The 19,510-nt window shown below is 41.9% G+C and overlaps 1 protein-coding gene across 3 annotated transcripts in view; it reads right to left on the reverse strand.

Annotated features, from left to right (window-relative positions):
• The window catches only part of SLC16A1 (solute carrier family 16 member 1), a 40,098-nt gene extending 35,418 nt beyond the window's left edge, over positions 1-4,680 (reverse strand). Inside the window, exon 1 of one of the 3 annotated variants that reach the window (XM_014837199.3) lies at positions 4,202-4,680. The gene's annotated coding sequence lies outside the window, so the exon portion shown is untranslated. The remainder of the gene's footprint in view (positions 1-4,201) is intronic. The other 2 variants (XM_070487056.1, XM_070487057.1) reach the window with 2 other exon arrangements.
• Positions 4,681-19,510: the final 14,830 nt, after the last annotated feature.

Genomic DNA, 19,510 nt, shown 5'->3' on the forward strand with positions numbered 1-19,510 from the left:
TCCAAAAAGATAGTGTCTCAATCATATGACATTGCATTAAAACACACAAACTTTAACTTGTTCTCTTCCTATTCAAGTCACTTCTATTTATAGAGGTATTCTGGTTAATGAATTAAGAGGGAATGTTAAAATTAATGGCACAGTTAAATTATTGTCATTTGCAAACCACTAATGAAATAATGGAACTAGGCCGTTAATACAGCAGAATGAGAGACAACCAAATATCATATGCCTCCAGATGGAAATACATACCACCACCTATGAATTATATTTGCCCTCTCCCCAACACGGCCCCTACTCTCAGAAATCAAACCTGAACGGATCTAAGCTTGCTCAAAGTCTTCAAACTAGCTACCAATTTACAGGAAACACAGGGGTTAAAGGGACACGTTAAACTAGGATATGTTAAAACTACACCAGAGGGACACATTCAACAAAATCCAGAATGAGGGGAACTGCAGGAAAAATAATCTGGTTCCTTCAACAAATTAATTATGAGGAAAATAAGGGGGAACCTGTAGATTAAAAGACATACCAACCAAATGTAATGTGTGACCTTGTTTGCATTCCAAATCAAACCAACCAATTATTTTAAAACAATTTAGGCTGGGGCTGGCCCGGTGGCGCAGCAGTTAAGTTCGCACGTTCCAATTCTCGGCGGCCCAGCGTTCACGGGTTTGGAGCCCAGGTGCGGACATGGCACCGCTTGGCAAAAGCCATGCTGTGGCAGGCGTCCCACGTATAAAGTAGAGGAAGATGGGCACGGATGTTAGCTCAGGGCCAGTCTTCCTCAGCAAAAAGAGGAGGATTGGCAGCAGATGTTAGCTCAGGGCTAATCTTCCTCAAATAAATAAATAAAACAATTTAAGGAAATTTGAATACTGCCTGGCTATTTGGTGATGTTAACTTTTACAGATGGGATAATGGTATTGTGGTTATGATTTTTTTAAGAGTCATATCGTTTAGAGATATACTCAAATATTTACAGATTAAATAATTATATATATAGGATTTGCTTCACAATAATCCAGTAGGGGCCAGGGAGGAGTAGGTAGGAGTAAAGATGAAACAGTAGTGGCTCTCAATGGTTTGAAAGTTTCCATAATAAATTGGAAGGGGGGAAAAAAGGAAAAAAACATCACTATCAGTAACACCAACAAAGATCAATAGAGGACAGGAACGGATTTTAGTTTTGCTTCCAAGCCCCACAGGCTGAGCAGCCCTAGGCTAGTCACACCTCTTAATGTCGCCATTGGTTAAACAGAGACAAATATCACCTAATAAACTCATAAACTCATATTTGCTCAAGCTAGATACCTGGGAGCTATCTTTATGTCCTCTGGCTTCCCTAGTCTCTCATACACGGCCCACCAGTGAATCCTGTCTGTTCCCCTCTCTTCATTCCTCCCACCACTGTCCACCTCGTCCATCGCTGTGGTCTCACAACACTCCAACAGCCTCCCTCCAGCCTCTTCTCCACATTGCATCCAGAGTGATGTTCGTAAAATGAAAAATAATACCACTATCAGTGGTATCTGTAGCCCCATTTAAAACCCTCAAACTGCTTTTGATTAGCTTCAAGACAAGAGTGCTTCCTTAAATTTTTTGATCTAGTCCCTTCCCTAAATTCCTTAAATTGACTCATGTGGCCTTCCATTATCTGATATTGTCTACTTCTCCAACTTCCATCTCTCCCCATCCTCTCTGCTCCCTCTTTATGCTTTAGCTTTGGTGAAATTCTTTCAGCTTTTCCGGTGCACCCTATACTCTCACTGTAGTTTCAGCACTCATGTCTGGAATGCTCTTTCCACCCTGGTTACTCCCTAGCCTAGCTAGCTAGCTCCTATTCATGCTTCAAGTCTCAGGTTAAATAGTATTTCCTTGGAGAGGCCTACCCAGATTGCTTCTATCCTAACTTGGGTGTCCTCTCACACCTACATGACACAGTTATTTGTTCCCTACTTCCTCTATCATAACACTCTGTACTTGTTTGTAAAGAGTACTTGTGGTAAATATATATTTATCTGTTTTCCAGGTAGACTATAAACTCCAGGAGGGATAGTTCTGAAACTTGTTCACTGCTGAATCCTAAATCTCTCATTGTGCCTGGGAGCCAATAACAAATTGCTGAATACACAAAAATTCACAACTTTGTGGACTGTTTTTCTCATATCCAAGTCCCATCTTCCTAGTTCTCATCTGCAACAAAAACATACTGGCCATGTAGGCATTTAAGGGACCCAAGTCCTGCAAAGAAATGCACATTATGAAGTGAACTGAAAACACATGGGAAAGAAAGACTTAAAAAGTTGGGAAAAGTTATTATTCAAAATATCTATTTTCAGCATGACATCATTTATATCCATATTTACAATTTTAGAGAAAGCTCAGGAGTGCCAATCTGACTAAATGGGAGTCAAATGACTCACATAATTCCCACCCAACCATTCGCAAGTTTTCAGACCTAAGATGTTAAGTTACTTAACCTCTTCAACGTCAGTTTCCTAATCTGTAAAATAAGGAAACCCGACTAGTTGGTCATTAAGATCTTTTTCAGAGTTAATATTATACATATTAATATTTAAAAGGTCAAAATATATGTACACTATTGAAACACCAAAAAGTTGGTTTCATCCTAAGGTGGTACAATCTTTTTTTTTTTCCTTTTTAATCTGTTTAGGTATATTATAGCCTATTATGCTATGTTAAGCTTACAACTAAACCTTTAAATCTATTCAGCTACAAAAATTTCATAAAATGCTCCCCAGACCATTAACCTGCATATTTAAAAGGGTAACTACAATCCTATGAAAAGACAGCATCTATCTAAACACTGAATTAATTACTGAAGCCTGTTCAACTTTTGTTTAAATACTACGAATCCACTACCTCTTTTAAGGGCTAACGTCTTGAATTCTTCACCATTTCCATGGCAATTTGAAGGCAAAGCTGTACCCCAGGGTATAAAACTTGGATTTAGGGGTACTATTTAATGCCTAACTAAAAAGTTAAAGATACCGTCTCTGCTTCACCTCATTGGGCTGGTAGCTGACACCAAAACTGTTTATTAATGGCTAATTCCTTATCACATTCTTCCAAACCCTCACACTCTTCCCGAGTTCATCCTATAATGACGTGCCAGTAGTTACTAATCCCACGGTTTTTTCAAGGAACTGACGTATACATAGTTTATTTCGAAACCAGAATAATTTTGAAAATAAATTTCAAAACTAGTTATGGTAGATGAAGTAGCTCCTAAACATCCTACTATTATCAGTAGACGCCTAGTTTACAAGCAGAGGCTGGAAACTCAGATGAAGTAGTAATAACGTTTGTTTCCTGGTTAAGATTAATGACAAACTAGTTTTGGCAAATGCTTGTCGCAGCAAATAAGTCACGACAAAGAAATGAAATGTGAAAATGCACGTAGAGAAAAAAGGATGTGCTTGGAACGTAAAGCGCGCATCTGACCAAGTGTAACGCTATCCTTCAGATTCCTCCCAACAGGGTCGCCCGAGAGGCCAGGGCGCGAGCGCGCTGCGGCAGCCGTGCCGCAGCCACAGGTTGAATGACAAAGAGCCCCCCTCTGCACCAGCCCCGGGCGGCTGCCAGCTGCCCAGTCCCCTCGGCCAAGTCCGCTCGAACCCTGCAGTCACGCCTCGGCCGCGGGACTGCAGCTTCTCAAACCACCATCGCCAGTCACCAGTGGGACAAGGATTGGCTGGCCGAGGAGGCTGGGGCGGGCATGCCACGAGTCCAAAATAACTCCCGCCCCGAGTCCCTTCTCTTGGAGCAGAACGCGGCCAGGAGAGTCTGGAGGCACCACGTGAATCAGCCCCACGTCGGCCCTTTCCCAAATCAAAGGCATCTCTCGGGGAACCTCCTCAAGACTGGAGGGGAAGCGACTTCCCCAAGGTCACTGGCACCACGAGCCAACTCCTAGGCCACCCCGGCGGCCGACACCTGACCACGGGGCCGCAGCCCGGATGGGAGAGGCGCTGTCCCCGCGCTTCAAGGTCTCCTTCACCAACGCTAGACTCTGGGGCCACGCGGCTGCCGGCCGCCACGATGCCCCGCCGGGCCGCCTCCCTCCCACGGAGACCAACGTCTCGCTCCCCGGGGCTCCCTCCGACCCAGCCGCGGCGGCGAGGGCAGCGCGGGGTCCGCGCCGAGCGCCGCCGCCGGCCGCTACCCAACTAACCGTTATGCGCGGCTCGCGGCGCCGAGCGTGTACGTGACGCGGCCGCGCGGCCGGAGTTCCGCGGGGCCCCGGGTCCAGGTCACGTCCTTCGCCCGCCGCCCCGTCAGCTCGCTCTGGCACCCACGCGGACGGCTAGTCACGTAGCAGCTCGGCAGTACTTTGTCGGGCCGGGCCCGCGAGGCTGCCTTATAACCCGCCGGGGCCGGAGCATGCGCACAGGAGGCGGAGTCGGCCCTCCCGGCCGCGGCCCCCTCCCCCCTATACATACACCCGCAGCGCGACTCGCGCCTCCACACGCTCCCAGGCGCGCGCGCCCGCTGCATCCCTCTCTCGCTCGCGCGCGCCGGCGCCCCCTCCCCGCCACGTGACCGGCGGCCCGGCAAGACCCGCGCGCGGCGCCCCTTTTCTGCGGCGGGGAGCGAGCTGCCGCGCGCCTCTGCGGGACGTGCCTCTGGCCTGCCGTCCCGGGACCTCGCGGTGACCTCCGCGCGTCCCGGACACGAGCGTCGGCCTCGCCGTCAGTTTCTGGCGGAGAAAAGGGAAAAGCCGCTCCGGACGGATGGGGCGTGCCTCCAGGGGCCTGAGTCAGGTGTGGGGGGCGACCGGCGCGCGGAGGAGCCGGGAGGCGGCTGGAAGTGCAGGAACTGGGCAGGGTTTGAATGGACGCGGGGGCACCTCGGACCCGGGGAGAGGCGGAGCGGCGAAGAGCTCGGGCTGTGGCCTCGCCACTTGAGTTCAGTGGCCGCAGGGAGGTCGCTCAAACCATCTGGACCTGTTTTCTGTTCTCTAAAATGGCAACAGTAATAGACCCGACCACGCAGGCGCTTTTGGTGGTTTTGTTGAGAGAATTTAGAGAACTTTCTTACTACAGAGCCTGGCCTGTGGCGTTTGGTGAATGGTGGGCATTAAATATAGAAGTCAGGAAAGCAGGTCAGAGGGAGGCGAGACTGGTCCCAAGGGGGAGGTCGAAAGCATGGAGAAAGGAGAATGCAGAGAGGCCAGATTTTTATGGACACTGGATGTTTGGGACAGGATATAATTATAGCCAGCAATTTTAAAGGGCTCATTATATATTTGGCAGTTCACCTGAATTAGCCTCACACCCCCATAGATGGGTACTACTATTAACATTTTACAAATAAGGGACGTGAGGCTGAGAGAGTTTAAGTAGCTTTCCAGAGGTCACCGAGCTATTGTCTTAAGAGCCATTGGAAGTTCTTGAGCAAGCCCAAATACAGAAGTGTAGCTGTTGAAGTGATCGAATTAAATCATGAAGTGTCTCTGAGGTCCAGGATTTTGGATAAATACCAAAAAGGTATGAGTCAAGGCTCCTGCCTTCGAAGAGCTTACAAGTTCTGTGGGGAGATTGAGTCAGGCAGAAATCAACCAACATTTGATGATCACTTGCTGCATGCCCCAACCCTGCCCTTCCCTTACCCACTCCCCACCCCCTTAATTCTCACAACTACCCTGTGAGGTTGGGCTTAAGTTTTTGTTTTGCAAGTGAAAAACCTGAGATTGTGGTGGAGTGGGGATTGGAGGATCAGGTTCTGAGAGCTCCCATGTGCTTTCCTCTCCCCAACTCTGCCTCTGTTTCATACAACGAAAAGTTTTCAGTAGCAATTCACTCTGTTAGAAGACAGTGTGGAGTCTATGGCCAAGTGCTGCTTATGAGCAATAAGTGCTTTTTACCTTCGACAAATGCAGAGAGGGAAGGCGCTTCAGGTCGTTGGGGTGGCCGGGAACCTAGCACAGCAGTGCTTAGGATTGTCAAGATGGTACCAGCATTCAGGGTAGATGGTAGGAAAGTCAAGTTAGGAAGACAAAATAGGACTGGCTCAGACGTGAACTTACCAGGCCCTGAACTATGGAATGTAGCAGTAAGTGGTAGAATAAGGTTTCCTAGGAAACCTCAGAAGGAGGCTTATAGAGGAGCAGAGTGTGGTGGGTTCACAGTGTGGACCCAGGAGCCAGATCTCCTGAGTTCTAACTTTGATACTTGGCACTGACTAGCTCTGTATCCTTAGGCAAATCATTTTACCTTTCCAAGCTAGGATCTAGGGAGTACTTACTATATGGTAGGCATTAATCTAACCACTTACACATACTAATTCATTTACTACTTATAAAAATGCTATAAACTAGGTACTATTAAAATTCCCATTTTACAGGCAGATACAGATAGAGGTTAATAACTTGCCCAAAGTCACATAATCAGTATTGTCTGGAATCATCAGGAAGTGGTCTTCATTTAGTTCTCCACAAAAATACATGAGTAGAAATTGTCAGTTGTAACTATTAATATCATAGGAGACTAATCCATAGAGTTTGAAGGCTGTTTTGACTTAGGAAGACCCTAATTAGGTTCCTTCTATCCCTGGCAGAGCTAGACAATCATTCCTAAAGCTGTTGGCTGTGAAAGCCAGAAAGTGCACTGGAGGAGGTACTCGCTGCTCATCTGAATTTGGGAAAGTTGTAAACCTCTAGGCAGCTAAGTTTGGGGCAGAGACATTGGGACATGTGTTTTGAACAACTTAATTTTAAGATCACCTATATTCTAGGAAGTTTTGGGTGTCCTGGCACCCATATTTCATGCTGAGAGATCTTTTAGTGTGAGAACTTGGACTTTGTGGCTTGTACCCAACATCAGCAGCAGACAGTTGGAACTCCTGAACAGCTGCACCTCAAGCCTAGTGTGAGTCAGGAGAGGGGTGCATGCAGTGAAGGAGGCCTCTTAGATCATAATGACTAGCTTTATACATCCACCTGCTTGGGGAGCCAGACCTGGATGTTCTAACTGGACCTTCATGCTCCTGCACTGGTGAACAAGATGAGGTGTAAATAAATCACAACTCAGAGAACCCTGAATCTGCCACAATGCCCTGCAATACACAGCACGTATAATACCTGTAGGTCCAGGGGCTACCAACACCACTTCTGAGCTGTATATTAGTAGAATGAAGCCTGCCCCGTTACCTTTTACGCAAATCATAGGTTCAGGTGTTATGCCTATTGTATTGTACTCTGATAGGATTATATTTTTGTGGTCATAGAACAAGACCATACCCCTTTGGGTAGGGTATAAAGGTGTCCCAAATAAGATTGATGTTCTCATTATCAGTCATCAAAGAAGAGAATCCTCACACAGAAAAACTTGAAACACAGAACAGGTGGAAGGTGGTACTTCTGGATTTACCTTTTTAGGGTTTGGCGTTAGAGAAAGATATTGAGGGCCTTCCATGCTGATAGGAGGGAAATGGCTTCTGCCACAGAACTGCCTAGTAGGAGCCAAGCTAAGAAGCTTTCCTGGAGACCCAAAAATGAACGTAAATGTTCATGTTTTATAAGTCTGCTTATTGGTGCATCATTCTACCTATCCCTGAACTTTTGTCAACTTTAATCTAAGTCAAAGATTCAAATTGAAAAGCCCTCAAGGACTGGGAAAAGTTAAGCACAGTATAAGATAATGAGAGGTGAGTGGTATGGTGAAAAGGAGGCCATAGCCACCTAGGCATCCAAGTTCAAATATTTCAAATGTACTGTACCAAGCACTTCCCCATACAGCACTAACTACAATCCAAGTATGTTTGACATTTCTACATAATACGTTATAAAGTAATGCAAAAGAAAATACAATTAAAGTCCTAACACTTTATTTTTAATATATATAAAGGGGAAAACAATGACAGAAAATTGTGTGGGGGTTAGAAAACTAATAGATAAGCAGATAGAGAGTGGGGCAAACAAATATTGCAGCAGCCTAGTCTGTTCTAGCTTGGTCTCTGCTGTAGTATTTAAGAAGCAGGCAAAAGGGAGAGTGGTTCCCCCCTGAGTCCTCATGCTCTCACTGGTGATTTGTGAAAGATTTGGCAGTCCCTTCCCAATGTGGAGATTCTCTTCCATTGTCACCTTTGGCAGATCAGGATTCAAATTTAAGATACCCATGGATTTCCTTACAACTTCACCCACAATTTTCTCCCATCCCAGGCGCATGGTTCTGTTTTGGTCACCATGGCCACAGTGACTGAAATGGCCCACTTCATCCTTTGCAGTGGACAGCCTTCAGCCCCAGACTCCAAGCCAATGCTAATAGAGAAGTTCTTTTCTCTCTAGTGTCTTCAAACTCATGGTCTCAGACTGAGAGCTTTAATTTTTATCTTGCTTTAGAAAGCCCTCTTGAAATCTACATGTATGTATACCTCTCACTGTTTACCACCTCCAACCTAGTCGCAAAAAAGAAACTGGGAAATATTGTAGTAGCGGAATACCCTTTGTTCTGTGCTACGTACCTCCAGGACAGCAGGTCGACTCGAGTGCCCCAAAGCCAAAAGCATAGTGACTCTCACCATACTCAGAATACACCATTCTGCTGCAGCCACTGTTTTTACCACTCCTTCATCCCCCACATGCACACACACCTCATTATTTTGTCTTGTGTATACTTGCCTTAGCCACGTCATGGGGAACCAGAATCTGGAGAAGTTAAATGTCACACGAGGTCAAGAAGAAGCACAAAACTATAAATTGCAAACAGGCACCACACATCAGGATAGCCATCCAAATAGGAGACTAAGTATGGTCTCATGTGCCATTAGGCCCAGAGAGGCTAGATAATGAGTTTTTGCTCCTGTTAATCTGGGAGCCTTCTAACTCCATCATGTATATCCCCTCTAGTTCACTAGTCATCCCTTTGATCAAACCAGGCAAGACCACACCATGCATGAAACACAGCCCAGATATGCTTCAGCCATAACATGGGCATACGTAATTCGTGCTATGTTGACCAGAAGCCCACATACAGAATCCGGTGAATTCCAGGAGTTCCTAGGGTAACTACCAGTTGCTGCAATCATGCTCCTAAACAAAGGCCTTCCACCAAGAACCTAGGGAAATCCCATCTCATCTCCCCAAATGTATAGGTATATGACTAAGCTATTCTTGTGCTTAGTCATAAATTGGGTAATTTTTATCTTATAAGTACGATAAAGCTGAGGTTTAAACCTAGGTCTACTTAACTCATAGCCTGTACTTCTAAATGCCAGGCTAGTTTCATTCATTTATTTTGTTCAAAATCCTGAAGTCATAGGGAAGGACGGGGATGAGGAGGATGATAAGAGGCAGGAAATGCAGGATGGTTTCATAGTCCCAACCCTGAGCCTTCAGCCTCTGTACATGCTGTTTCTTCATAGAAAGCACTTCTTCCTTCTACCTGGTGAGCTGCGTACAGAATAACATGCAGATGAAAGAGAGGCAGATGGACTAACAAGGGAGCAATTTTAGTAATTCTATTATATAATTCAAACCTCTTCATAATCCAATTTAGCTTCCCCACTAATTAATGTGGATTAATAAGGTTTCATAATTATCATATTTACTAACCAGGTTCTTTCTATGTAATTATTGTTTACACTTTAATGAGTTGCTTATGAAGGCCACCTCCAAATCCAAATTAAATATACTGTGTTTCATTTCCTATTCCCTTCCCTATGGTACATGATTATTTTGGAAAAAGCATTGGCTTGAGAATTATATTTCATATCTTGCCCTGCCTCATCTGGAAGACCTAGATCTCTTTCTCTCTCTCTTTTTTTAACATTGTATATTCATAGGCCTTACCAGTCCATGAGAAGGGCGCTTCCAGGCTGTTAGTGGATCTCCTGAAGTATTAAGGACTTCAGGCAAAAATGCATGTACTTTCAAAATCTTTTTGTACTTTCAACATCTGGCATTCCAAACTCCTAATGTATTGTCTACTATTAAGAATGCAAAATCTATAGGATTCAGAAATTATCTTAAGAGTTTTGGCTAGCCATGTAAACATTTTCTGATCTAACTTATACGTTCTCCATATAGAAACCTTTTCCTCAGGTTAGCAAAGCAAATTAAATTTCTCCTTTATCTTCACTTGAGGAGAGAAAGCTGAAGGGAAGGAGTGAGGGAAAGGTTATATTTTAAGGTAGATAAGAAAGGCCTAATGCCCCAAGGATAGATTTTCTATTTATATATTGGAGGGAAGTTTAAATTATGTGTTAGTGTTTGGTAGGACTTCCTGTCAACTTGGAAAGTTAACCTTCGAGGACAATCTCACTAGAAATTGGAACTTTCTTTTCAAAAAGATTTTTGCCTACTCCTTTTCAAAGAGATTCCAAGACAATTTTAACTCACTGAAGAACGTTTTCTACCCCTCGATTATGTAGTACAACTATAGTACAGTTTTTTTAATCCCTCCTCCCTTCGTTTTGTTTTGAGTAAGATTAGCCCTGAGCTAACATCTACTGCCAATCCTCCTCTTTTTCTTTTTGAGGAAGATTAGCCCTGAGCTAACTACTGCCAATCCTCTTCTTTTTGCTGAGGAAGACTGGCCCTGAGCCAACATCCGTGCCCATCTTCCTCTACTTTATACGTGGGACGCCTATCACAGCATGGCTTTTGCCAAGCGGTGCCACGTCCGCACCTGGGATCTGAACCTGTGAACCCTGGGCCACCGAAGCAGAACTTGCACACTTAATCGCTGTGCCACTGGGCTGGCCCCCGTTTGTTTTTGTAGATTGGAAGGTATCTGAAAGTAAAGGTGTTCAGAAATGGAGGCACACGTAGAAGAAGGCTGAGGACATTCTTATGTATTCAGCAGTCGTCCTCCTGGCCGTTTCCTCTTGGCATTCTATCCTTATCAGGAAAAAAAATTACTCCATAGGCCCCCACTCAAGTGCCTGACTTCCCTGGGAATTTTGATTCTTGTATTCGAAATATACGTGGAATTTGGTTCAGTTAAGTTTTATGACACTGGACTTGAAAAGTGATAAATCATTACTGTGTAATTTGTTTATTTTAAATATTAATGAACTCTGTTTTTAACTTTTAGGAAAGAGTAGACTTTGAACTTTTCTCAACCTTTGATGCAGGACTTCAGCTGAACTAGCAAAGGACATTGCCTCAAAGAAACTAAGTCTTTTTTTTCTTTAACAATTTAATTTTCTGTCTTTTCTCCTTCAAAATGCTTCACTATAAACTGCTTGCAAACAGGGACTGTTTCTTCTCTTGATATCATGCAGATAACAATCTTAACAATCATGCAGATTGTTCTGTATAGACCTCCATATGGCTAAATAAAAATTTGCTGATTGATTCAAAGAAGTGTGTCAGTATAATAATGATGACAACAAATAGTAGCTAACGTTGCACTGTGGTAAGCCTTTCACAGAGTTGCTCAGTATAAAACCACTTTTATCTAGTTGTCTTTATTTTTCTGGCAAAACGCTTTAAGAATCTGTGCTACAGTAAATTCCACAGTTAGCATTCGCCTCCCTGACGAGAATAACTAGAATTCTAGTGTCTTCCCTTTATTATTTTAGCTCCAGAAACTGCCACATTTTAGATCCATGCCTGTCCCCAAGGATTGGCCTGAATGCACTACAGGTAGCTGCTTTGCTTATCTTAGGACATAAAGCTGTAAACAAAACCTAGAGTAATTTTGTACTTGGTGTAAACCCTTGATTAGCTTCACTGAAGTAAAGGGCACAATAAAAATGTTGGTTTGAAGTCTGCTTGCTCTACCTTTCCTCATTTTTCAGAAAAAAGTTGGTCAAGACCAGCTCCCTCAGCAGACGTAGGGAAATATAGAGAGATATAGATAAAGATATATAGATAGAGACATATATGAAACTTCCTTATCCCCTTTTTTTCTTTTCCTTTTTCTCCCCAAAGCCCCCCGGTACATAGTTGTGTATTTTTAGTTGTGGGTCCTTCTAGTTCTGACGTGTGGGATGCCACCTCAGCATGGCCTGATGAGCGGTGCCATGTCCGTGCCCAGGATTCGAACTGGTGAAACCCTGGGCCGCTGAAGCGGAGTTCACGAACCTAACCACTCGGCCATGGGGCCGGCCCCCTTATCCCTTTTAATGTAATAAAAAGTAATGGATTGGTTCAATTTAGAAATCTAACAAAGTGACAATAGTTTTTTCCCAATTCAGACTTTATTTCTGTTCTTCAAAAGCCATTTAGTCTCATGCAATTATGAAATTTCACTATATATTTAGCAGTGAGAGGAAGGTTGGTAAAACTGCCATTAGACAAGCTTGGGACATGACTTTGTAATAATAGAATAGTGTATTTTCTAGACCACGAGGTGTTTTTGCCAATGAGAAGTAATTCCTACACAGATTTAGAGAATGAAGGATAATCTGGCTTTGTTCACTTAGGAATTTTTAAAGCGGTAGCCTAGAACCAATTATAAAAATGCTGTTCTTCTGTCAACCAAAACTCTTTTCTTAGCTGTATCGCACTTCTACCATTTCCGAAGCCATTTACAGATATTAACCATTTAGAATCTTAAAGTTTGCTACAGTTTTGGCACGTTTATAACAACACCACTGCTATAGCTTATGGATTACACAAGGCTTTAGTAATCAAATCGCAAATTTAAGATATTCGTTCATTTTACTTAATTTATCCATTTATTCATTCATCCATGTTTATTGAATACCTACTATGTCTAGTAAGATTTTTAATTATTAAATTCTGTTTAAAAATTTTTAATTCCTGTACGTGGAACAAAATTTTAAAGGTACGAAGGAATATACAGTGAAAAGGAAATCTTGCACCACAGTTCCCCACCCATTCACCTCACCTCCCCAGAGTCAACAATATTACCAGTAACATTTTTATGTTACTTTTACACAGAATACATAGGTATATTCTTTTTTGTATATATACTATATATACTATTCTGCACCTCTTCCTTTTTCACTTAACAGGTTCTAAGATTTGTTGCTGTTTTGGTATATTAGATTAGCTAACCAACACATTTCAATATTAAAATGTTAGTTGAAAAGAAAAAGATGCCCCAGAAAAGACCCTGAAGAGATTTCCTTAAAATCAATAAGAACAGTGTCTGTTACAGAACCAAAAAGTTATTGCAAAATTTGACCTTTTCTAAAAAACAAATTCTAAAAATAGTTATACACATGAAACAACAACCTAAAAACAAAAAAGAGAAATTGAAAGAGAATAATAATAGGTATGTGCTCAGAAAAGAATAGAAATAGGCTCTAGATAAAGTAAGGGGCAATAAATTACGTGAAGATGTGCTTTGTTACTCTGCACTTGACCTGCGAGTTACAAGTTGTTCTTTTGAATGACCAACTATCAACAATAACCTGCTCAGCCAGTTAAATCAGAGCTCACAGCAGACGTTCTGTGGGTTTTGTGTTTGTAGCTCAGTGTTTCTTCTAAAGGCTCCAGAGAGCACCACATCTGTCAGGACCACTGAAGACTTTTTGTTTTGTTGTTGTTTGTTTGTATGTTTTTGAGGAAGATTAGCCCTGAGCTAACATCTGCTGCCAATCTCCTCTTTTTGCTGAGGAAGGCTGGCCCTGAGGTAACATCCGTGCCCATCTTCCTCTACTTTATACGTGGGATGTCTACCACAGCATGGCTTGCCAAGCGGTGCCATGTCCGCAACCGGGATCCGAACCTGTGAACCCCGGGCCGCCAAAGCGAAACGTGCGAACTTAACCACTGCACCACCCGGCTGACCCCTGTTTTGTTTTTCAGAAAGTTCTAATGAAGGTAGTAGCTTCCAAGTTGTTTACCTTTTTATTTACCCAGCTTCCACCCACAGAATCTGATGAATCAAGTTGTAGAGACATATCTGAATGTAAATCCATTGTTCTGCCACCATAATTTTGATTTATCAACGTTTCAATGCATAAAATTGACGGTCTTAATATTTTATTCAAAATATTTCATTATTAAAATATTGATGGAAAAGGTGCTCCAGAATAGAGCCCTAAAATGATTTACTAGTAGGTTTGGGATTTAAAAAGCAAAACAAAAACCGTAAAATGATCTGTGAATAGGCCAGAGAAAACTGTAAAAGAAAGGATGTTAATTGAAGTTTTGGTCTGGGATCATAATTATGGTGATCTTGATCTTCAAAAACAACTTTGAATCTCCTTGAATCTGCAGGGCACCTTGTAAAATCTACCTCATCAAAAATAATGAGGCATTTGAGGTATCTCAAAAAGAAAACTGGTAAACAAGTGGAAAAATGGGCAAAGGAATGAAATGGACATTTAGCCAAAAAAAGAAATGCAAATGATTAAAGCAAAACACAGAAAAATGTTCAGTAACAATCAGACATGGATATCGACAAGGGTTTATCTAAATTGTAAAGCCCAAGGCCTCGAGGGCTTTTCACTTGGCATAGTTGGCAAAGATTTCTTCAAATTATAAAACCGTTTTATAACCCTCAGGGGTGTCTGGAAACCAGCACTCACATACATTGCTAATAGGAGTAATTCTAGTTGTGAGAATTTATCCTTACGAAGTAATCAGATATCCTTGTATGAAGTTTGTTCACTGCAGTGTTATTTATAATAAAGACTATAAATAACCTAGATGTCTAACAGTAATAGGTGAGTTAAATTGTAGTATTTATAAATGATGAATTACAAATAGAGCTGTGAAAAACAACCATGCTTTAGAAGAATACGGAGAAATGTTTATAATGTATTATTAAATAAAGAATGCAGATTTCAAAACACAAGTACAAAGTGATCATGATTCTATTTTTTCAGTAAATATGCATAAAAGTATGAGCACAAAAGTAATAGAAAATCATAACTAAAAATGTTAAGGATGTTTATCCCTCAGTGGTGGGATTATAAGGTGGTATTTATTTCCTCCTTTGTATCTGTATTGGAATATTTTTTATAATTTTTAAGTGATGCCATGAGTGAAATCTATTTTATTTTAAGCACATGTGGTGATTTTTTTTTAAACTGGAAAGGATTGAGCATTCCACATAGAACAACAAGGATGACAAAGGGTAAAGTTTGCTTGTCAGATGAAATCAGAGACGATTCAAACTAGAGAATGCAGTGGAAATAATTTAACCCAACTCCCTTTATTTTATGGATGAAAAAATAAAGTCCAAAGTTATCCAAGGCGACACAGATGGTGTTTAGCATCCAAACAATAACTGGATTTTCTTTTTCCTGGGATCTTTATCTCATCTTTCTTCCTTTCTACTTATGTAAAATGTGGTAGTTGGCAACTGTGTTCTTTTAAGTCTGAAAAAAGAAATAGAAAAATTTTAGGATAAAGAGAAAAATTGTATCTTAAAAAAATAACAATGTTGGGGCTGACCCCGAGTAGTTGAGTTCTCCCACTCCGCTTCAGTGGCCCAGGGTTTCGCTGGTTCGGATCCTGGGCGCCCACATGGCACCACTCGTCAGGCCATGCTGAGGTGGCGTCCCACATGCCACAACTAGAAGGACCCACAACTAGAATACACAACTACGTACTGGGGCCTTTGAGGAGAAGAAGGAAAAATAAAAAATAAAATAATAATAATGTACCTTTTCTTCCTATTTTTGAATTAGCATTGACCAAAAAAAAAAAAAATGCACTTTTTGTACTCATCTTCAGAATAGGCCATTTGAAATAAAACATCTAACTACAACTTAATGATGCTGATTTAAATATGCCTCTCTTTCTTACAGCCTCCCTTTTCCCCAGCCAGTGCTATTAACATTCCTCAAGGCCACAGACTAATTACAAGCAGTAAAAATTAAAATCAGCTGTTCCCACGGGCCCTGCTAAAATCTGTTATTGATGGCTGATGTTGAAATGTTTCGTGCAATTTTAATCAACAAATAAAATGTGGTTGTCAAAGAATGTAATACAGATTTGTATTAGAAAGGTGGCATCGTGTACATATTTTTTCATACATTTTTACATTCAACCAATATTTATTGAGCCCCTACCGTGAGACAGACACTACGCTTTGCCTAGGTGTAAAGTGGTAATCAAAACAGACCCAAACTCTGACCTTGGAGCTCACAGTCTAGTATATGGTCGTCTCTGCTAAATTTTATATTATAAAGCAGGAATCATGTCTTACAGATCAGTTTGAATATAGTACATTTTCTTTGAATATTTGTAGACAAAATGAATGAATTTATCAAGGATTACTTTGCCCTAAGTTAAAAACTGGTGGTTATTACCCCAGACATATACTTGTGGGAGTTGAGAAATAATGCGGACTAAGAAGCCCTGATATAATCTCACTACTAACTTTAGCGTGCTCCTTCCATAGCCACCCTGTCATTCAAATCACCCACAATTGGGTCTAATATCTGCTTATGAAGAGATTTCTGGCACAAAACATTTAAATGTGGCCGCCCAATGATAAAGCGAACAGTCTTATGCTCAGAGACTGCTGTCATTTAGATTAGAACAGATTATTGTCATCATTGTAATTTTGCTCTTTAAAAAGAAAATCCTTTGACATTTATTCTACAACGGGTTTCATATTTGCTTGAGATAATTTGGGATAGTAATCTGAGAGATTATACAACCTAGCATTTTTGGAAGCAAGTAACAGATTTCAACCTCAATACTTAACAGAAATCTCTAAAGTAATGTATTTTTAAATGATCAGAATCTCAGCAGCTTTTAAATTTTTGGAGATTGCTAATTGGTATGCAAACGTATCTTTTTATTTGCTGACATCTCAGTCAAATCAGGATCTTGAATCAAAGAAGCAAAAGCCTATAAGTCTTCCCTATTATCTTCCCTGTAAATAATAGATTTCCTGCTTTAATTTACCTGGGGGCATAAACACAACAAGGAAAGGCAAAGACCTGCCCTTCCTTGGTCTGTTCTACCTAATAAAGTGGCGTTTACCTGGGACCTCCAAGAGTTAGCCTCTACTGTGTCTTCCAAAGGAAAGAGAATAGATTGTCCTCTGGGCTGATATAAACAGGGGAAGACAGCAGCTGTATGTGACCTTGTGTTCTGATATGGTTCTGGCATTGGGACAGAATCTTTTTGGTAGCCTGTCTTTGTCACTTTCTAGCAAGTACAGAGACTAAGCACCTGGGCCTAAGACTCAAGCAATCCACAAGATTCCAGACCTCCTTGAGGGTAGGAAAAGGGGTCCCAATATTCTCAGCATTTGATTATCACTCTTAGATGGGCTTCAGAGTCCAGTTAATGAGCAGACACCACGCCAGGAAGAGATACATGAGCCTAGATCTCAGAGGGTATGTACTCTGAAGCTGAAATCATAAACCAGAACATCTGACGTGTGTCTCATACACAATGAGGGAGGGAGGATTGCTGATGGAAATGTCACACGCAGCTGCTTTTAGCACTTGGCTCTCGCGGATCGAGCTTCCCCTTCTGCCACTACACCCCACCCTCTTCCTGGAGGAAAGCCGTTCATGGTTCTTTAGTTCTCATCCTGCATGCTGTGAAAACAGCTGTAAATTTCTATCTGTCACATGGGTCTAGTTCATGGCTGGTAGATGTACCTGATGGGCCATAGAAGTGACTGGCTCAGCTCCTGTTGGGCTCAGGAAAGAGAGTCTACCTGAGAGAATCAGTTGTGTGCCCCACCCTGAAAGGTAAGAAATATGGCCTATGGTCCAAATTAAGCTACTTGTTAAACAATGTCTGAAAAGTCACTTTTTTCTTCTACCACTTCTCTAACTATACCATTAAGCATGTAATCATGTATGATGTCATAGTGAGGTTGTAAAGACAAGCTGTTTCTTCCATCTGGAATTCTCTTCCCCTCACTTTTCCATTGCCAAATCCACCTTAATCCTTTGGATTTAAATTGAAATGTCAGTTTCTTGAGGAGATCTTCCCTGACCCTACCTTCTTACTGCTCAGGAAGTCCCCCACTTCGCTCCGTAGCACCTGGTACTTCCCTTTTTGCAAACTAAGTCACGCTTATTATAATAGTTGTTCAGTGTCTATCTTCTCTTTTAGACTGTAAATTCCCTTGGGGTAGGAATCATATCTGTCTTTCCACCTGAATCCCTAGCACCACACATTGTGCTGTGCACCTATTTGGTACTAAATAAACATCTGTTGAATGAATAAATGATGAGTTACATCTTATAATCACTTTGAGATTCCTTTGTGAACATTCAGTAGTGAACTCTGTGTGCCCTCCTAATCACGCAGGTAATATTAAGAACAGTTGTGGAATTAGAGCCAAAAGGACTGTTACTTATTGTATGATTCCCCATGCCTGGCTGCTGCTTGCTTTTTCATATCACCACAATCTAAATTCTTATCATGACAAGTTGTTCCCAACTCCCTAAGCAATCATTTCTAGGAAGACTGCAGCCTGTGTTCATTTTTAAATCAAACCAAGAATCCAGCTGGCTTTTAGAGTTGAGTATTGTGTTTCCTCATATTTTAGTCAATTTAAAGAATCATTAAACTCCCATAGAAAAGATTTCACATAATCTGTAATTACATTTGAGAATAAGTCTGCCGAGTTCAAATAAATTCTTACCAAAATACTTCCTTCTTGTTAATACTAGGTGTTTCAGAAATGCTAACCTGAACTTGAGTATCTAATTATATCTAGAAATTTTTCAGGGTAGATTCATAGTTGAAATGAGGAAAGCCAGCTTCAGATGCCATTTATTAATTCATTGATTTATTCATTCAGGAATTATTGATGAACATGGTAAGCCAGACACTGTTCTAGATATTCGGGAATATCAGTAAAGAAAACAGATTCTTGGGGCTGGTCGTGGCCGAGTGGTTAAGTTCGCACGCTCCGCTTCAGTGGCCTGGGGTTTCACTGGTTGGGATCCTGGGGGCCCACCTAACACCGCTCATCAAACCATGCTGAGGCAGCATCCCACATAGCAGAGCCAGAAGGACCTACAACTAGAATATACAACTATGTCCTGGGGGGCTTTGGAGAGAAGAAGAAAAAAAAAAGACGGGCAATGGATGTTAGCTCAGGTGCCAATCTTTAAAAAAAAAACAACAGATTCTTGCCCTCAAGGAAATAATTATAGGACCACTGTGGTAAAGAGAGTACTCACGAAATAATCCACTGCTCCTCTGCTTTTCCCAGCCTCCCTTCAGTTGGGATGGGTCGTGTGATGACTTCTGCCTAAGGGCCTGTGAAGGAAGTGACCCGTATCACTTTCAGGCTGAGGGAGTTACAGGCTGATGTGCCTTTCCTAACCCTTTTTTCCCATCACAGCAACCTTGAAGGTTGCGTGTTCCATGTAGCTGCAAGATGGTGGAATCTGAGGCATCTTGATTACCAAGTGAAGGTGTGGAGTAGAGCGACACACAACCTTCGCTGCCCGCTGACCTATGCTAATATATGACATGTGTGAGATATAAAGTTTTGCTGGTTAAGCCATTAAGAATTCAGAGTTTGACTGCTGGGACAACTCTTATTACTTAACAATGCCTTTTATGTGCCAGGCACACTACTAGGCTGTTTATATTAGTGATTCATTGTTGTTAAAACCCTGACAA

The sequence above is a fragment of the Equus asinus genome, chromosome 16 (assembly GCF_041296235.1).
Source record: "Equus asinus isolate D_3611 breed Donkey chromosome 16, EquAss-T2T_v2, whole genome shotgun sequence".
Lineage (NCBI taxonomy): Eukaryota > Metazoa > Chordata > Mammalia > Perissodactyla > Equidae > Equus > Equus asinus.